Here is a 5,089-nt window from a genome sequence, read left to right on the forward strand (position 1 = left end):
TATGAGATATTTTCTCCACTTAAAAGTAAGAAACAGCATCTGCTTTAAAAAAAAATAAAACTTTACTATTTACATTTTGCATTAATTTTGACTGGCTATGTGTTATTTATTGATATACATAATTGTTTAAGATTTTTACTATAGGTTGATCTTATTCAAAACAATCTTTCTCTTCCATCTGTTTCAGAGTAATTGGCTAGCACTGACCTCTCCAAATTTGTAATTTCTGAAATCTGCATTAACTCTGTTTATCTCTGATAAAATGGTCCAATGTTTAGAATTCTCTCAGTGCTACAGACTTATTTGTGCTACAAATGTGTGTAGCTATCAAGGTACTATGCTGGGTGTGATAATCCAGAAAGGCACCCTGGAGGTCCTTCAGGGTCAAGAACTTGCATGAAGCAAGATGACTTTACGAAAAGAGTAGACTACGCAGAGCTGAGGGGAGCAGCAGCCACAACTTGGTGAGATTGGTGTATAGGACTGATTTATAGGGGAGGTGATGCCAAGCTGGGTCCTAAAAGAAAAGGTCTTGAAGATCCCTCCCATGTGTGACGGAGGCCAGCCAGGGCAGGCAAAGACCTGGGGATACAATCTCCCGAGAGCTGTGGTGATGTCTTAGGGGACCTGTATGGCTAGACTTTCAAGGGCACAGGAAAACGGGAGGGGCTCATTCTCCCTGACTTCATAGTGATCAGATTGGACTTCAGTCCTAAATTCAAATTGCTTCAACACTGAAAAACATTTGTGATTCTTTGTTCCTTTGCTCTTGAATGTAAAATGTTGTAGAAATGGTCTCTAAACAGGTTTTTCACTTTGGGAAAGGAAAGGTTCAAAGAGCAGAATTTTAAGCTATCGGACCCTTCTCAGAAGGAATGTACTAGAGGAAGCCACGGTTCAGTGAACTTGGGGGTTGAGAGAGAAGGAGGCTGGATTCGGGACTCTGCATGCTTCCTTGTATGCACCAGACTGGAGGGACTGTGGCTGGTTGTCCCAGAAATGTTTTCTAGTCATGAAGGAAAGTCATGTGAGAGACTGTCTCCGTCCTGATTGTTTCACTTTTAACTCAACAGAACAGCCAGAAAGCAGATTTCCCAGACACTTCAGAAGGAGATAAACAGACTGAAGAAAATCTGACATCTGCAAATCAGCATAGACTAGCTCTTAAATGTTTCACATGAGTAATATATTAAAAGAGCAGCCAAGCAGGACATGGCAGAGGACGACTGGGTGGAAAACTGAAGACTGAGCTGAAGATAAGCACCTAATAAAAACCATTCTTTTCAAAGAATGCCAAGAACTCAGATTTGAAGATTGGCCTTGTCAACACTTTTAAGTCTCTGATTCCTCTCAAGAAAAGATGTGATAAATAATTGAGTGAATTATAATGAGCACATCCTTGAAGACATTTTAACCTGTATTTGTTCCACACAGAGAAGTCATGGATGGTAATTCTTCAGTCACTTCAAACTCATCACTGACTTCTCTGATAACAACTGACTCGTACTGGTAACATCTTTTGACATCAAGAGCCAAGAAAAGCCTCTCAGGATCATTTGCCTTGCTTTAAGTTGATTATTGATGTCACTCTTAGTATTTTCAACTCTTTGAGAAACTGTTCAAGCTAAAAAACATGATAGCCTTGGTTACTTCCTTTCTCTCATTACATTTCTTCAATTGCTAATTCAACATTGGTAGATGAATTTCTTGCTAGGCTAGTAAATGAGCTGCTGAGAAAAAAATTATAATGAGCATGTTAGTGGTTATCTATAATAAAAAGTACTTAAAAGCAGTTCTTTTACGCCTCTTAAATGTTTGGGTGAGTTACTAATTTACTTTATAAAGAAGATGACTGACTTAGCACATGCACACATTGGTCTAGCCAATTACCACAAACCTCAAGTAGCAGAGGCCAAAGCAAAGGCCTGTCCTGATGCATGTTTGCTCACATGCATCATTTGAAGCTAGATTGCAGCTTTTGAAGCTAGATTTAAAAGCAAAAACCAATTACCCTTCATATGAGGCTCCATCAGTTATTAATTAAAGATTATGCATTCTTACACATTAAATACATATGCGCAAGGCCTCATTTTAAGACAAAAATAAAATTTTATAAATAGACTGCAAAGCATGACCAACCTCCCTCGCCAACTGGCTGGGTTGCTCCCTGTTGTGAAAACATCCCAGGAGAGGAGTCTGTCATCTGTTAGGAGGCGACCAAGGATCTGAGTGCTTGGGAGGCAGAGTTCTTCTCTAGCTCTGGGAATCCTAGTGCTGGCTGGGGGCCAAATCAGGAATTACTGTGAAGCCCTTAGTTTACTTGAAGCAGTAACCTCAAAAGATGTAGTAATCTCATAAAAGATACACAAAAAAATCTCTCTCCGGTGTTTCATATTAAAAGTTTTGGGTGGAGTTCTACAGACAGCAGATTCAAAACATAGGTGAGGCTCTAACAAAGCTTGGTGATAAGGCAGATCAGTATACCTTGCTGATGATTTAAAAACCTAATCTAGAGCAATGCCTCAAAATTAAGAATTAAAACACTAATACAAACCTAAACTTTTAAAATTATTGTTGAACTCTGCTTCCAAAGAAAGATCTTTCAGAGGGACTTCCCTGGTGGTCCAGTGGCTAAGACTCTGTGCTCCTAAAGCAGGGGGCCTAGGTTCAATTCCTGGCCAGGGAACTAGATCCCACACACTACAACTAAAGTTCACACACGCCACGACACAGGGGAAGATCTCGAGTGCCTCAGTTAAGACCCAGTGCAGCAAAATAAACAACTAAAAACCCGAAAACAAAGATCGGTCAGAATCCTTTGGATCTCTTAGTTCTTAAGGGCCGTATTTAATTTGTCTAATATAAAGTGTGGTCACCATTTTATGGTTGGCAAACATAAAATCAGAGAGGAATTTTCCTTACATCACACAGTGGATATATGAGTTTGTAACAAAATTCAAGCATCTTCCACCAGTAGCTAGAAATGACAACAATCATATAGCCAATTTTTTATTATCAAGGTTTTTCGTTCTTCAGGTGACTTTTTGTGTTTATCTGATTCTATAACCTATAACGTAGGTACTACTGGCATTTTCATTCCACATGTGAAAAACCAAAGCACAGAGAAGCTACCTGACTGCTCCAGCATCACACATTGGCTGACAAATATGCAGGCAGGAGGGACATTTACAGTCCCTGCTCTTAGCCACTGTACAAAAGTGGTTTTATTTTTCTACCCACTTCTACCTCTTTCTCAACCTACTTCCCTACAAAAATTTGTGGGTTATTTGTCTATCAGATATCATGAAGGAACTCACCATAGAGTAAGTCCTCCCTCTAGACCCAAAGGCAAAACCAAACCACAAGGGTGACTTTGGTCTAACAATCTGTGGCCCAGGATCTTCCAAGAAGAGGCACCCCCTTACAATACCTACACAGCCTCTGTGGTTGAGGGCCTTGACCCCGAGACTCCCTAATTCCACCAGCATTCACATTGGTTGTAGTCAAACATTCTTTCCATGTACAATATTGTTTGTTTTGTAGAAATGTAAAAAACACATTTTGACTACTCATCTGTTTCTTAAATCTCCTCTATGATACTCCAGCCAAGTGGTCTGGAAATTTGAAACCTCCCATGTTAGCACATTCCATCTTGGACAGCTTTAACTGAAAAATGTCTTTTCTCATATTGAAAAAAAAAAATCTGCCTGTGACTTCTTTTTGCTTTTTCTAATTATAAGTATTAAGTCTGTTTATTTGTTTTTATTATGAGAATTTAATGAACTAAATAGACCCTAGCCTCAGAAAAAAGAAAAAAAAATGTAGACTATAGCCATACACAAAAAGGCTGACAAGCAGCCCTCTGAAGGCATACAATGGTCTGTGAACCTCAAGGTTAGAAACCCTCTTCAATAACAGCCTTTCAAATGCTATAAGTGAGAGAGCACTTTCGCCCTCCGTACTGTGAACCATGTCCAAGGAAGGACTTGTGTTCTTCTCTCGCCACTGGATCACATCGGCTTAGATTTTGGTCATTCATCTTTAGCCCACGGAGACCTTCCTGAATCCTGGCTCTGTAGTCTAATCTATTCACTCTGCCTTCTTCAAGTCAGCTCTAGTCTCGATCACCATAGCCCTGGCAAAGACCTTAGCTAGGAAATAGCTGGAGATAAAACCCCAGTGACAGGATAATCGTCCTGTGAGGTGGGAAGTGCCCACTACATTTTTCTGCCAAGATCATATACTGGGACTTGAGTCCGTGAATACACAGGACAGTGTGCACATTTCAACAAACAGAATATAATCATATGCCATTAACTTTATCCCTCAAGAAACCTGCTTTTGTTTCATTTCTTCAGTGTTGGGTTAGTTCAGGACTTAGACAAACCAACTCAGAGGATATGAAAACACATGAGAACCACATGATTGAGGGTCTAGGTACCAATTGCAAAACTTCCTTTTACATCTTAGAATGTGGCCTAAGGAAACCCAAGTATTTTCCCATGTCTAAAGTCCCTTCAAATACAGTTTTCCTAAATAAAACAGAATAGCTGCCTAGGGGCTATCTCTTTGGTGTGAAGAATTCTCACACCAGCAAGTTCACAAATGCCAAACTGCAAGTTTACAAATGCCATGTTGTGTATTAGGGTTTTTTTTTTAATGGTTTAATTTACTTGTTTTTAAATGAGTTTTTTCATGTTTCAAGGATACCTCATAGTGTTCCAGCATTTTGAGGACTAGTTGACAATGACCTTGTTCAAGTATGTTGTAGATTTTAGAAATTAAATCATATCATTTCTAGTGTTTGTCATTTCAAAACTAAGAGCTTTAATATAGCCAGCATTGTGGAAGAAGATTGGAAAAGAATTGAATCAGAGGATCCCACTCTGTCTTTAACTACACAAGTGATAACAAGCAATTCTCTGTCCTTTCTGGGCCTCTTATTTCTCATGCATAAAAGTTACTTCTCCAGTTTTCAAAAATCATTTTATGCTAATTTTGTTAAATTAGATGGATGCACTAAAGCATCAGAACCAAGACAAACAGCAGTATCTGGATTCCTTTCTGTGTCTTAACTTTAAGGCTGAAA

General features: G+C 39.1%; 1 non-coding gene across 1 annotated transcript; it reads left to right on the forward strand.

Annotated features, from left to right (window-relative positions):
- Window positions 1–2,613: 2,613 nt before the first annotated feature.
- On the forward strand, window positions 2,614–2,686 carry TRNAR-CCU (transfer RNA arginine (anticodon CCU)). Its single transcript has one exon. It is a non-coding gene; the product is annotated as a tRNA-Arg (tRNA).
- Window positions 2,687–5,089: the final 2,403 nt, after the last annotated feature.

Source organism: Moschus berezovskii, chromosome 2, assembly GCF_049115385.1.
Source record: "Moschus berezovskii isolate FMDL1 chromosome 2, NW_MosBer_1.0, whole genome shotgun sequence".
NCBI classification, from domain to species: Eukaryota; Metazoa; Chordata; class Mammalia; order Artiodactyla; family Moschidae; genus Moschus; species Moschus berezovskii.